At 37.2% G+C, this 16495-nt stretch overlaps 1 protein-coding gene across 2 annotated transcripts in view; it reads right to left on the bottom strand.

Annotated features, from left to right (window-relative positions):
- Rpl32 (ribosomal protein L32) overlaps window positions 1–16495 on the bottom strand; it is a 253542-nt gene that overhangs the window by 173290 nt on the left and 63757 nt on the right. Inside the window, exon 1 of one of the 2 annotated variants that reach the window (XM_072016346.1) lies at window positions 9995–9998. The exons of the other annotated variant lie outside the window; for it this stretch is intronic. The gene's annotated coding sequence lies outside the window, so the exon portion shown is untranslated. Of the gene's footprint in view, window positions 1–9994; window positions 9999–16495 lie in introns of those variants that run through there. 2 annotated transcript variants of the gene reach the window in all.

Raw genomic sequence — 16495 nt, 5'->3', positions numbered from 1 at the left:
CTTCGTAGAATCAACCTTCTCCCGACAACCATCGAAAAAGGATTCTGCGTTGCTTTGCCGAATGCCAGCAATCAACCGGTCAGTCTCTCTATTTTTACGCTCGTAATCGTAAACTTTGTTTAAAAACCACGATAGAAGCCGCGTTACGTTCGTAATGATCCAAACATTTCGAGACTGAATATGATTTATTATACACGAGGAGCCACAATTTCGGACCATTTTTCAAATTGTAAGAATTATATCGAATTTCCTACTAATTTTATTATTCATTTATTTCTCCCTCTTCTTCATCAACGTGTAATTTCTTTTATTTCGATGTATTCGTTATATCGAAGATGTAATCGTCGATATCCGGTTTTTGGATGTTAATTAATTGCACGTATATTTCACTGCATATTTTTATTCTAAAATTAGTATTATATTGTTATATAGAAGCTATATCAATCTTTAATATAAAAACGAATTTAAAACGTGTTTCTTCGATCACGAACCTGCAAATCAAAGATAAAATAGTTTTCCAATATAAAGCTAGAAATATAACATTGAAAAATCAGAAACGTGAAATAAAATTTTATCGAGTACCGTAACAGAGGACAGTGACGCAATCGAGGCGATCGGATGTGGATCCTTCGCGACGTTTCCGGAACAGCGGTGGTTCCGTTAGGATGCAACGAACTGCGCCGAGTAACTGTAAAGGACTCGGCTGTGCTAACCTGTTGCAGCGGCCAACACGTTACGTCACGGTCGTAATGACGTTTATTAATAACGTCTCTCCGGAGAATGGCCGCTGAATCGCGTTTAGAAAGATTCAGAGATTGTAACAGTAGATACACGAATTGAAAACGTACTACAACCGGAAGAATAATATTCCACGACGTTTTATTAAATTTGTCAGATCATGTAAATTTCTTGTATATTATATCAAGCGAAAAAATTTCTCGATCGAATTATTGTTTGAATATATTTAAAACATAAGTGAGATTTGGAATACTCATTGTTTGAACGTGTTTGACTATGAAGAATATTCAAAACGACGATTTTGAGTAAAGTTTTTCAATAGTAAAAAATATTTTAGATTCGATAGAATTCCCACCCTCTTTATGTACAATTTGAACAAAATTATTGCATAACGTGATATTCCACATCAAGTTGCTACAACGATTTAATAATGTTGCTGAACTATAAAAACCACTCAGATTTATCAACGTCTAAAGCCTCTTTTAAAACACCAGCATTTATCTGAAACCCGAGTGAAACGAATGTGACTAAAAGGAAAGGAATCAAACTACCACTGCTTCCACTATGTCTTTCTAACATTTTTGTCAAGAATTTTAATCTTCATAATCGTAACCATAACTGTATCATGGTCACATATTACACGCTATATAACACGATACATTTATTCATGAAACCACATAGTAAACATACAAATATATCACCTTTGCACATATACGTTTGAGAGGACAAGATAACGGGATCACTGGAAATTGTAAAAATTTCGTACTTATTGCAATTTTACTACTGGAAGTACGCGGTGTCATGTGCACTCGACCGATTAATTTCTACGGGTCATCTGCATATTCATGAGGGCGCGATCGCTCGCCTAAGCTTTTCCCACGTAAATCTCATTTCTTAATTGGCTCGTAATCGCGTTCTGTTCCCACTGGTGTAAAGGCACGAGCATCTAGCCATAGGTTATCTCGTTCGGCAGATAAAAAACGATCACCTGTAAATCCATTACGCTCAGCTTCCTGCCAACAACTCGTTCTAATACAAACATGTATTTGCCAACACAATAAAAACGAACATCCCGGACACGCGATTCTCAGAGTTTCGTTTCTTGCCGCTGTTTTAATTTGGTCGAGCAAAAATTCCTTTATCCTTGCATCGTATCACGTGCTTCTTTTTCCTATATTTATTAGTTGCCTTTGTCACTTATTGGATTTTGATTAATTCCATTATTTTTCTTTGTTATTCATTGGAACAGTGTTATTATTTGTTGTTGCTTTATTATCGGCTTTTTTTTATTTTATAATTTCTTGTTGTTTTTCTTTATTTATCACCGTGTTTTATGTATAATGGCCATTGTATGTATATCGGAAGCGGATAATTAATCTTGCACAGGAAATTCAAGAATGGAGTATCTTTCTTATGAATGTTTATTTTTATTGGAAAAATAATTTGAAAATTCGTTGTCAAAAATATTCTCAGATTTTTCGAAAGTTTAGAATATAGAATAGCATATCTATATATGAATATAGAGATAGTATAGCAGTATTATAGACGTAAGTATAACGTGAATTTTACGAATTATGTAATCCTAGAACTAATTGTAAGAGTAGCACAATTAAAATAATCAGATCGATCTTAGATCCGAGGTTCTAACGTTGGAACGGATAAATATGGCGATTAATTGTAATTTTCGATTAATTAGAATCTGTCGTCTGAAAGTAACAGTTTCGAAACGAATTTGCGAGTCACGTTGTATTTGATTGTCGTAACTGTATCTCTCGTTCTTCCGTGTTTTATTCCTTCAACCTTTCTATCAGTCAGGGACAAACTCGACGTGTCGTCAGCTGTAATTAGCTTTTGATAAGGCGTTATGTTGCAAAACAGCGATGCTACGCGATTATCTATGCCGTTACGACCATTGATATGCGTAGTAGCGTATTTTGATATCTGATGTTTTGAAAACACAACGTGGTTCTTTCCATTCGAGTAATATCTGATTGCCTGTGTTCGTCTCATACCTTACGACATCTGATGAAACTTCCCCAAAGGTGGGTCGAAATAAACGAAAACGGTAGTCGAAACATACCTCTTAAAAATTGTAGTCGCGTTATAGCTGTAATAATTAGAAATATTAATTGCAAGATTCGACACGTAGAAAAATGACTATATTAGCCATGAAATATGCAACATCGTATCGTAGAAATAAATATCTGAAGAGAAATCGTAAACTTTAATACAGTTCGCTCTATTATCCTCTTATAGATTACTTTGTTACAATACACTCGTAAGCTTTGTTATAGTTTTAAAAGAACATCGATTTGTGTTGCGGGATTAATTTGAATAACGGAGATTTCACTGTTAACTATTATATTAATTACACGATAAATCATAAATTTCAGCATCTATTTTTAGAGCAATATCGAATAGCACGTATTATTCTATTAGCCTAGATAAAATATTGAATATCGTGTCGTAAATATAAAAATCTGAGAAAAGTCATAAATCATAAACTTTATGAACGTTTGTTCTAGAAGAATATCGAATATCGTTTATATTCTAAGATTAATTCGGAGATTCGACTGTAAATTCTCGGCCCGACCAGGCGCCATCGAAGGCCATCCGACGAAAATTATCCACGAACGAAGCTCTTCTCTCTACTAATGCTCATCCATCACGATAGGTTTCCCGCTCGTAAAAATCCTAGTATCTTCGATATCCAGCGACCTTGAACTTCGTATGGGCGACCCGGTCAGCTTCAGCTCGGACACTGTAAAGCCGGTCTTATCCGCACGGCATATAAATTACGTTATTTTTGCCGCGTTCCGCGTTCGAGGCTCGAGCTGTAAGACGATTACGTGGTGGTGGCCTCGGATAGAAAAAGATAGGAGACGATAAAAGAAAGAGGAAGTCAGAGAAGACGGAAAGAGACACGATGCTCGACCAGACGAACCTGAAAAATAATTAATCGAATCACGTATTGCGTGGCTCACACGTGAAACTGTGACCGGACGACTTGGCCTTGAACCGGGCCCTGTCAACGTGATTTCCTTTTGGCTTATTCTCGCGTTTTCTTTGTCCTGCTCTCGTTTCCTTCTTCACAAAAATGTTCACGCGCGATCCTTGCACGATCGCGGTTTTCTGAATTTTCATTTGATATAGCGTTTAATCGAGCAATTTGTAGCGATGAGAAACATTTTAAAAAGCTCTAATTACATCGTATTTATTTACATCGTATTTATCGGAAAGGAAACAAGGTACAACAGTTCGTTGGTAGGAACTGTTGGTTGACTGTGAATTCCTAGCAACTTTGAAAAAGTATTTGCTTTCCATTCATTTACACAAACTACTGGCAAGTGAACTACCTTCTTATTGATATAAATTGTAATTACGTGTCTCTATTGTTTGATGAGGAAAAGGCCACAATTAGCATCATTTTTTATCACACAATTTCCGTTTTGTTAAGTTTCTAGATCATACTTTAACCTTCGGTAATTTTAGTGTTAATTTATCGTAAATTGGAAAACCTAGACCAGGTTACTCCGAACGCTTGAAGCTTCTGTTCTTCTTCTACAGTCCCGTGTTCGTCATCTTTTTGCGGCTTGTGCGAGCACGTGGAAGTAAAAGAACATTTTGTTGGTTTCGTCGGTCCATAGGGTGAACCTTGAATTTTCTAGATTCCGTTATGGAATTGACATCAATTATACGTCCGTATAACAGTTTCGCTATGTTTGATTAAAACTCTCGTTTACGCTAGTTTACGATATTATTATGAGAAGTTCTTGGCCTCAGGTTATTTTCATTCGAGTGCGGTTAATGGACGCTGTACGTTTTCGTGGGCGATGTAAAAGTTGGATGATATTTTGCTTTCTTTCTTTCCTTTTTTCTTTTTTTTTTTTTGGTTTGTTTCGAAGCTTCCTGCTAGTAACGCAAATGGTGAAACTGTCTTGTAAAATTTCCTGAACAATGAAGGGGTGTGATGCGATCGTAATGTTACTGGTATTTGTTAGATTGAAATAGCCATTTTCATGGCAATATAAAAATGAGATGTTCTTGTTTCTGGTCCCAAAATATCTGGAAACGATGAGTGACGTTTCTTTATCTTATCTTCCAAAATTTAGTGTATAACAAAGTGGTAAAATGGTAATACTAACAATATTTAGATCGAGATCTGCATAGACATAGTTCCCATGAAAATGTAAATACCACGTGTGTGTTTTTTTACATCTTTGGACTTTCATAAATCATGGATAAGTTTTCGTGAGAATATTTACGACCTGTCTTAATGTTTATTGTAAGTAACGAAAATGTAGAGTAAGATGGTAATATTTCAATATTACCTAGCAATTTTCAGTAATTATCAATTGTGTTTGTGGTCATTCGAGCGTGATCAAGTTTTTTGTATTCTCAAACTTTCATGAATCATGGATAAGTTGTCACGAGAATATCTATGACTTACGTTTTAATGTTTATCGTATGTAACGAAAACGTGAAATAAGATGGTAATATTTGGATTTAGATTCGAATAGTCACGGTTAGGTAGCAATTTCAGTAATTTTTACGTTTGTAGTCACACGAACTAGTCATTACCGATGGTAATAAATAGTAATTGATAATAGTCGTTAGGTAAGCATGTAATTCTCTTCTGAAACTTATATATAGCGATATGGGATAATGGAATGGTAATAAAGTTCAGATTGGAATAATTACGTTAGTTAGTAATTTCCAGTGATTATATATTTACAGTCATTCGGATATGGTTACGTTTTATAATCGTGCGTAATCATTACACCTGAGAATAAAAAATAATCGATTATAGATAAGGTAATAGTCGTTAGGTAACTGTTAGGTAATAGACAATAAGAGCTACTGCTTTTAAGTTAGAATGAAACCTATGTAGCCTTAGATCACCGATGATAATAGTAAAGAACAATGTCTAAAGTAATCAATTTGATATTCGTTTAATTATTCAATGATACTCACTTCGCTTAACTTCGATTTCAGTAATATGTATATTTGAATCATTGATGGCTGTTTCTCATTATACAATGATAATATAAAAGCACTTACAATTAGTTGAACTTATCAAGCTTAAGCATGCGATACACGCGTTCTCTGAAATCCTTGACTGGAATATTATACAATCAATCCTTTAAATTATTCCAAATTAGCGTAAAAAATACAAGGACAATCAACTAGAAACGAGTTATCGAGCATTGTCATCAAAAATTCTTCGCTGGCTTCGGTACAGATCGAAAAATGTCGGAAATCGTTAAGTTAAATTGTTCAGAACTTGAAGAAGTAATCTTCAAACGACATCTTTCTACATCAATCGCCTTCGTTAGATAATGACGTCTAGAATTACGCCATATAAATATCGTTTACCTTTTTCAATCATTCATGGCCAAGCATATTTTCTGAACCATTTATATCCACGCTTAATTTTTTGACTGCTCTCTAAACTTGCAAAAAACCTGAGGGAATTCCGGAATACCTATCGATATCTTTGCTACAGTCAGTTTTTAAGTTAAACGTTCGAAAGATTTTTGAAGAAAGATAAAGATTCGATTCAGAGAAATTTATGAGCAAGATTTTGCTCGGCACCAATGACTCAGGTTGCCTACGAAGAGTTAACGGTCTATACGTACACCAAACACGTGGCACATTCTGGCATTGTTGGTCGATCAACTAGATGTTCATCGCATGGCGCTATAACAACGCGTGCAATCGATTCATTCGATCGATATAACTAAACAACGTCGATGGGATCGTGTACTCATGGATTTATGCTCGCGTTGGATATCGTCGCTGGTGTCATACATCGTCAGGCGAAACGGTGGCTGTCGGAATAACAGGAAATCAGACACTGACGAGCACGGCATCGATGTTACCAAGCTTCAGTTTAGTAATTGCGATACCAGCCGGACGATAACGCCGTCGACAGGTGATTACGAATATCAGGTGTCTTTACACATCCGTTGTTTGCGGTATGACACCGTCGATGTTTTTCGATCACCTGCGAATTATCGGCGTGCACAAGCTCTCGAGTGAAAATTTTCCTTCGGCTTGACGACTGAATTTTAAACCTCTTTCAGCAAATCGGATCAGATCGATAATCTAACCAAAATCTCACCCTCGAACTTCTTTCTCGCGAATCTGGCTTACAGCTGGCAAAATAGACTTACGATGAAACAGCTGTATAATTTAACAGAGACACAGATAACTATATAATACAAATTCTATATAATATCGTTATTAAATGATCAAATAATTCGATCGTGAAATAATATCCCGTTCTGTTCTATTAAACTTCAACGAAATCTCGATTCGCCAAAAAATGTGCAGCCCTGAAAAGGCCTATACTTTAAAAATCATTCTTATTTTCTAATTGTCATAGAATTACTCGTGCAGCAAAACTCCAACATCCACGAATCTCTCTCTACGATCCATCTTCCTTCGACAACCTCCAACGTACAATTTCCTTCTCCAACGTATAGTTTCCACGATTACGAGACATTTGATTACTCGCGAAGCAAACACGATCAGCGAACACGTGTACGCGATGAATCGTTCGTGCAGAATCTTCGGTCCTCGTTCAGCGTAAGAAAGGATTGACCTCGATGGCCGGTCCCTGAGTAATCACGGTCGTCTCCTTTGGCGAACCGAGAACGAACTTTTTTTCAGTGGCGGGTGCACGCTGTTCTCTCCCTCTTCCTCTTTCTCTCGTCGCCGTTTCAGCAGCCAGCACGAGAGCACGGCCTGTGTCAACGGCCTGGCCACTATTCAGCGCAAGTGCGGGCCGCTGGTCAGCCGCTGGCGCGGGCGTCGCGACGAGAGAGTGGCAGAGGTCGTTGCCACGGCGCCCGAGCCTCTTCTTCCGAGCTCGTCCCCCTCTCGTCCAAGCCCGACTTGATAACGTATTGTTTCGCGTTCTTTCGAGCGGTCGCCAAGCGTTCCTCTAACCCCTTGTCGTTCGCCGCTTGAACTTGACGCGGTGAACTCGCGGTCTTGGTCCTTGCATCAACGTCGATGACATCGTTTCTTCGATCATCGCCATCCGTAAATGGTAGTATCGAGTAATCGATTCAGTGATCGTTGATCGATGATACTAAGTGTCAGAGCCTCGGTGTTAGCTGGCTGATTTACAAACTGCCACAGTAGATCGTAGCATATGAAATTTCTGGTTTTTTGATCATTTATAATTTTAGTGAATTGTACGAAGAATGTAGTTGTGTATAAAATCTTGAGAATATACGAATATATCGCGTGAACGTTACTTGAACACATCGCAGAAAGTTTGGTAGTTCGTGTGGATCGTAAGTTGCAAATTTGAATGCAGATCTTAATGAAATTGTTAATATATTAGGAGCATACATTTTGTTTATTATACGAGGTATGCGATAAACGTCGTTTCTTCAAGTTTTTATTCGGTGCCCTATTTTCTGTCTAATTTTGAAAATGATATAGAAACCATCTTAGGACTTTTGAGCGCGGTAGGTGTTTTTATAAATTACAATGCTCGATAAATCAACGATCGGATAATTACAGCTGCTATTCGATCGATCTGAAAACTAAATCGAAAAATGCTTTACGCTGTGAAAGAACTTAAAAGGAGTAAATATATTGACGTGGTAGACTAATGTAAAAATTGTTTCTCATTTGGAATAATTCTTCGAATATTCGGAAGACGAAATTCTCAAGAAACACATCATACCTTAAAGTCGTTCAAACGATGATGATTGCCGCTATTCTCGCAACTTTACATCTTCGGTCTTCGATGTGATAAATTGCTCAAAAGAAGCTAAAATTCCAAGAACATTATTCTTCTACGAAAACGTGAAGAAATCACATACACGTACACCCTATAATTTCCATTCGATTACCCTTAAAGCGACCCTTCAAACGTCGAATCCTCAAAAAACTATATACACGGGGTTTTCCAATCGCGAAAACCAAAGTTAGAGTTTCATTTGCCCGATCTGCATTTACTTTCTCCCGGGTTTATTCGGTTTCTTTCTTGGAGCGCGGCGAATAGTCGCGTTTCTGTTTAGAAAGTGGCGAAATTGAAACGCAACCCGGGATAAAGAAAACGTTTAATCAATTCGTGAAAAAGGCGATGGGTGGAGGAAAAAGCGACGGCTGGTTGCAGCTGGAGCGAGCGAGAAACGGCGAAAGGGGCTGAAGAGACTGGCAGAGGGACGAAGCGGGCTCTGGGCGCCGCGTGGCAACGACCTCCGGCAACTCTCGCGCTTTTTCACCGCGAACGAGTTACGGGGACGCGAGATTTTTCTCCACGGCCGCTGCTCACCGTTAATAACGCGAACGTGAGAATTGCGTCACCGACTATCGCGTTCGACTTGGAAACCAAATGTATTTATAGGTGAGTACACGCGTGTGTCCGCTCGTGTGATGCTCCAGATCGACGACGAGATTAATAATTGGTTTGTGGTATTTATTTGTCCATCTATTTATTTATTATTAGTTTATTATTAGGGAAAGAAAAATTCGTTTAGCGAGCGAGAAAACATACGAAGCAGGGAGGACAGGTAAGATAATAAAACATAAGATAAAGGAATAAAAGATAATAAGTAAGAAGTAGGAAGAAGTGGCCAGGGTATATGACTAAGAATCAAAAAACAAAAGATATAAAGTCTGTTTTAAGGAGGATCTTAGAGATCCCATAGGTTGACTAAATATTGTATATCGATTTTTCGATGTACGAAGTTAATGAAATTCATGGTATCCATACGCGGTTCGATGTTGTTCGAACAATAGCAAGTAATTTCTCATTCTTCTGGAAGCTACATTTATGGAAGCTAAATACGCGATTGAAGGACAAGTTATGGAACCTCTAAGAATTTTATATACGAACGTAATATCGCGTATGATTCGTCTATAGAGTAAGGGTTTAGGATCCAAGCACTTAGTAATATCATCGTAATTGCGGAAAGCAAATGGTATAGGGGGCTCACAACATCTGCCAGGCAATCTTGAAAATTTGTATCGAACACCCTCCATGTCTCTCGTGCGAGATTTACAATAAGGAAATCAGATATATTACCATATTCTAAGATGTTTGGTCAGTTGACAATAAGAGAAGAATAAAGAATTTCAAGGGTGTTTTTATCCTTTAGAAATTTAGATATCCTATGAATTAGATCTAGATATTTATAGCCACGAAAAATAATGTTTCCTAATGTGCTCTAAAAGTAATGTCGGAAAAAAAACTAATGCCAAGATCTTGTGACATTGCTCGATACATTAAGCACGTCTCCATTAACGATATAATGAAACATTAAATTATTTTTTATATATTATTATCGAACATTGCCAATTCAAGTAGTAGAAGAGATACATATATAATCTCGTGTTCATAAATCACACGTAATTTATTAATATTAATTATATTCCTATTGAAATAAATTACGAACAATAATATAAGCAGTGGTACAGATTTGAAAAAGAAATAGAATGTATTATTCATTATTTTTTGATCTTATCTCGAATGATTTACAGCTTTTTATAATAATGTAATTTTTTCTATCAATTCAACTATCAGTATAATCATAGACGCAGTCCTTAACACTTTTGTCCCCCATGGGAGACTTCGGCCATGTGGGTCGCGTGAATCAGCTCATCGAATATGGTACATAATATTTAGTAGGTGAAGAAAAATCTCTGCATAGGCTCTTTTTATTTATATCCATAAAAATCTATGCATAAACTCTGTTTGTTTACTTAATGCTTACTATTATTCAATAAAAATTTTGATTTCCATAAATGTCCGCGGTCTTCGCACTAATTAGCTACTACGTTTTTCTATCAGTTGTACTTTACACGAAGAGCATACCGATATCGATATACCCGATCGATGCATCATCGAGGCCGACAGGCGGGCCAGTTAATACGGATCACCGATCGCTGGTCACGGGTCAAAGGTTCGACGGTCCTGTGAACGCGGCATAATCGTCTGCCGGCAAACGGGCGGCGGTGTTCGAGCAGGCGCAAATGTGACCTAATACGGGGGCAGTCACCTCTGCTTGCTCCATAGTGGCACGTTTGCGAGAGGGTTCTATTTGTATCTCGTTACTTCCGAACAGCCGTTTCGACGACATCGCAGAACCATTTATCATGAACTTCGATCTTATGTCATCGGATTTCCTTTTTTTTTCCTTTTTTGTTCTTATTAATAGCTCTTCACGCATTCTGTGTAAATCGAACAATTAACATTTGACGTATCTCGCGGTGATTGGAAAAAAATAAATCTATTTTAAGCTATCTTGCTTAATCGTCATTTAGTACGTTTCATTTAAATGTAAAATTCTTGTATTTCGATTTGAAATTAAAATGAATTATCTTATATTCATATAATTGAACTGCGGGTGCGATTCATATTTTTACAAACATAAATGCAAAATGAGGTTTAAATCCAATACCTGGAATTTTCCGTATTTTCATACATTTTGTTATTCTCATAATGCGGAATAAACATTCGTAGTCCGAATATAACAAGACGACGATATAGAAAAAGTGTATTTTTATGCGACCGGCGAGAAACGTGTTGCTTCGAAGAATTATTAATTATTAGAAAAAAAAATTGAGTATTTAGGATTACTCATTATATCTGTAGAGACGCCTGTTTGGGGTGAGGGAATCATCTTAGGAGGGGGCAGCACGAATTCTGTCAGTCGCGAATCGGCACTCATGCGAATAAGACGGTATTCTATCTATTCGGACTATCGTTTCCAACGTATTTCGTGTCTGCCTGAAACTTTCGTTGTTCGTTATTTCGTTTCATTCTGTCAATTCTATTTTTCTAACATACTACTGCGTGATAAAACTGTTCGGACATGATAAAAGGAATTAAATCAGATTTAATTAGATCCGTATCAATATCTAACTTATTAGTGGTATTCCGGTACTTGAAAAGGGTCAAGTTTAATAATTGACGAGCAACGACTATTGCAAATCAAATTAACACGTGTCACATGTTTCGTAGGAAAGGCAGTTTCATTTCTTCTTTCTCAAGCAACTTTGCAATTACTTCATAATTGCTTCTCTAAATAATCGTTTCAGATCAAACATCATTATTTATTTCGTTAATTCCAATTCCCATAACCAGTACAATACGTCAAAGTTCTCCTAACTGCAAAACGCACAAACAAACAATTACATGACCAACCCAACATTTTCTTTATATTCGATCATCGACGATATGTCAATGACCTGAACCAAAGAATGTTCACTGGTTACAAAAATTATTTATACGTCGTATTCATTATAACTACTATTTACTATTTGATCAGACAAGTATATTAAATTCCGTGCCATTAGTACCTTCGTCTAACTACGAAAGATTGATACTGTGAAAACGAAATGTAGGACCTGCTAGAAAAAAGAAAAACAGAAAACAAAAAAAAAGAAAAAGAAAAAAAAGAAACGCTTCGTTGGAAAATAAGTACGGTATGTGCAAATACTGTTCGTACGTATTATATAAAATGGACCAGCTTGATAGAGACACTAGAAAGAATAGCGTCGTCTGTCGTAAGTAGAACGTACAACGCGTGTGCGTAGAGTTGGCGATGTGACGTCGATTTTCAGGCGATCAGCTCCGGCATTCGATACACTTGTGGTTTCAATTAACGTGGATAGGCAAAGAGGCTATCGTGGAAGTCGTTCGTGACACGATTACAGATATCACGTGATTTTTGTCGGGACCCATTTGTCGATTGAACCGCGACGAACACTCGCAATTATACGGTCTACCGTTCGAAAACGAGTTGCCAGTTCGTTCACCGTACGTTCTATGGCCCTCTATTTCCTCTCACAGGAACTCTCTCTCTCTCTCTCTCTCTTTCTCCTCTTCCTTCTTCCTTGTCCCACCCTGGCCACGCTGGAGTACTTAACATACTGCTCTCGATACATTTTTAGGCGTGCTCTCGAACGTATTTTACGACGAACGAACGAGCATGAAGGGGCGGACGTGTAGCATGCGCCAGCCACGCGCGTTTCTCGATCCTTCGTTCGCTGCGAATCTCTTTTATCCTCGCTTTTCTCAACGAACTGTCGATCTTTGGTACCAGCGAAGGAAATGGTATTCGGCGATCGAAAGTGATCGGCTTTTTGCGAATCGCGCGCTCGATCGAAGTCAGGTTGAAGAAATTGCTGAGAAACCGCGAAAGCAAGGAATGATCCATTTCGACAGTCACTTTCCTTGATATTTGTATTTTGTAATTTGATCGTACGTAATCTACGATACGTAACTGTTTGAACTTGGTGATGTGTTATTTATGGTATATGTAGGTTTTAGAAGATCATAGATCGTCGGAGCCTGGAAAATGATTTACGAACGAATGTGAGATATAATTTGCAATCTCTCATATGTTGATATCATAACGAGAAAGAACGAGATTAACGTACTGCGTTGTTCATACCGTTTAAGATCTTTCATGCTAGCTAACTATGAATAGCAGGGTATTTTATTCTGCTCAAATATTTATCACATTCTCTTTATATTCTATTTATCGCAAAGCTACAACTTCGCTAGTGGCGTAATCAGATGAGGTATATAATTATAAATTCTAAAATGAATATGTAAATACATTCTTCTAACACTGTCTTTCTGCTTTGAAATCTACGCAGTTGCGTGATTTACAAGCGTTATCTAATACAAATATGCCCAGAGGCCTGTTCCACTTCCATTACCACCCCCTCCCTCCGAAAAAAACGAAAGTGACTTTGAAGAAGCGAAACACCCAAACAGTATTCAAACAACGAAAAAGAGATCTCTTAAAAAATTCTTCAAAAGAGCCATCAAATCCTATGAGCCGATTCATCTGGATTGAAAAAAGGTGTAAACAAAAAGAAAAAAAAAAAAGAAGAAAGAAAAAGAAAAGAAGCGTATAGTCTAACAAACCCTGAACTCGACTCGCACGTGTCAAAATACCTCGAGCGCGTGGCTTCCGGAGAGCAACGAGAAAGGCGAACGATAACGAAGGCGCCATCATCGCGAATTTACGTTCCTGCCGTGAATTTACGAGCTACAGGGTGGCGCAATTAGACGGATTAAAAGCACGACCGAGACGGGGGATAAATAAAATCGCGGCTGCTGCACGGAGAAGGAATAATGTCACGAGAGGAAAGAAGAGAGAGAAAAAGAGAGTGAGCCGACAGCGAGAACGTGTGTAGAAGCGTGTAGAAGGGAGCAACGACCGCGCCAGTCCGCAGATTCCGAGCAAGGAACTCTGCGAGTTTCGCGCGTCCACTTACCATACGCGATACATACGTACAGTGTATTCAAAAGAGGCAAAAGGTATGTTTTTGGGAATTTTTTAGGTGAGCAAATTTTTTTGACAATTATATTTTCATAGTAGAAGCGCTGAAATTAATAATAATGTTCTGTAAATATGTACAGTATTAACCATTGATAGAAAAACTATGATGCGATAGTCGAAGAGGTCCGGCGATTTTCTCATCAAATTGTATTGTACCATCTTTCAAGATCTTGAGAAGTTGAATAATTTAAGGATTAACGATGATAGGAGAACGGATGGATGATAGATGATCGATACAATAATTTGTCGAATTTTATGGGAAGTATTGTTTAAGTATGAGAAAAAGAACTGTGGTTTATTATAGCTTTTTTTATACGATTGAGAGCTATATCGATTGATATTGACTGGATAGTACAGCGATAACTTGCGATGCAGTAACGATAGATAGAATGAAATTTGAATGGTAAAGTTTAAAACGCCAAGGAACGAATGCATGAATATTTAAGTACACCTGAGATACTTATATAAACTAATTCGAGAAAGTTGCAGGAAAAGTGAAATCATATTAAACCATATTCTATTTCCTGTCCGAGGGATACCACAAATGAAAAATAGCGTGAACATATATAATTACTTGAACGTATTTTCTCAATGTTACGCTTAATTAATACGAAGTTTGTATATTATATTTTCAGGCACACGTATCAATCGCGACAGGTTCGTGTGAATCAAGTACTCGTCAGACATAAAAATATAGAAAAAGTATAATAACGTTAACACAAAAAAGTTGTATAGAAAATGAGTATATAGAAAGACACCCACCCGGTATATCGTTTAATTTCTGTTAACGTTGGAACGTCACAGCAATTTCACGATGTATCGCAATCAACCACAAACAACTAGAATATCCAACATTATAATCGCACGTAATTTATCATGAAACGATTCTCACGTACTGTAATAAAGTAAATACACATATTTGTCAGTAAACAAAACTTACAATCAATATATTAAATCTATACGATTCTCAATTTCACGTTTTACCATAATTAAATACAATCAACGTTACGATCAGTCGGTTAATTACAAAATTTCTATGATATCAGATATTACTGTTTACTACCAATTGCTTCGTTATAAAATCATTTCCATATAATAAATTTAGTTTATCGCTAAACCAGCTTGATAGCGTAGAATATAGCATTAATAATATAAAACCCATAGAAAGTATAGAAAGAAATCATACATTTATCATGATACACCCACACACACACATTATCCTTACAAAATCCATACGATCCATAAATCCATAAATTCATCCATCATTAACCCGATGCAGTGATCCAAATTATCGTTCGACTCCGGAGGAAACGTCTTTTCACTCGTCGTCGGTCGGCCGGAAATTGGACCACGGTAACGACACGGAATTTCTCGCGTAGTATCGCGAGCGTAATCGCGAGGCGCATGACGCTACGTAGCTCGTATTCGAACGCAAGCGAAACCGTGTCGGTCGTTGAACCGGTCCGCACCGACGCGATGTAAACTACGCTTCGGTATCCATCGACGCTTCATGGTGAGAGTACTCCCTCTCTTTCTCTCTCCTCTTTCTCCTCTTTTTCCCATTCCTCTTTCTCTCTATGAATTTTATCCAACGCGTTCCACGCGTGAAACCCGCCCCTCGCGATGTTTTTGGAAAAAAAAAGATGTCGCGCGAATCTAGTTCATGCTGTGCGACTCTTCACTTCGTTTTTTTTCACTTGTTTTTACCTCGTCTGCTTTTTTCCTTTTATACGTCTGTTTGTTTGTTACACCGCTAGAGAGCAAGCTGCACTCTTAATGCTCGAATTTGTTTCACGTTCGAGATATCGTTGAAAGATTTTTACGCCCAGGTTTGACGTATCCTATCGCTTTCGAGATCTTGGAATTGACACTTTAATTAGTTCATTGATTGTTCCTTTGTTAAGTAAGAAAAAATATATTAGAAAGAGTTAGGAACAGGATTTCTATCATTTCAAAAGAAAAGAAAATAGTTTCTCATAGTGATATAAGATACCTCAATTTCTTTAGGGTCCATAAAATCGTAGGATTTCACTGAGAGAAGAAATAGTAGCAAAAAGAATATCGAACGAATTCTCGAAATTCCTTTTCGTCACGGCAATGTGGATCGAGCGGAGATCGATAATGTAAATTTTTTGAAAATATATGTAGATTTGCAATGATTCATATTTGTATGGAGTTCATTTAAAGAAATAATTAAAATAAATGAAAGAAATAATTAAACTACTATGTTTTGCATATCGTATATATTTTTATATACTACGCGCATTTTATGCACCTTGAAATTTCCCTTAATACAATGGTTATTTAGTCGAATAATAGAACAATAAATTTATTTAATCATTTCTATACAATATTAGCATGTGAAAAATTTTATTTTATTAGCATATGACCCATCCTGGTGATCGTAATTCGAAACGGAGCACGAAAGCGAC

The sequence above is a fragment of the Bombus fervidus genome, chromosome 14, assembly GCF_041682495.2.
Source record: "Bombus fervidus isolate BK054 chromosome 14, iyBomFerv1, whole genome shotgun sequence".
Taxonomy (NCBI): Eukaryota; Metazoa; Arthropoda; class Insecta; order Hymenoptera; family Apidae; genus Bombus; species Bombus fervidus.
Note: the sequence above shows the minus strand (reverse complement) of the source record. Positions and strands in the feature narration are given on the sequence as shown.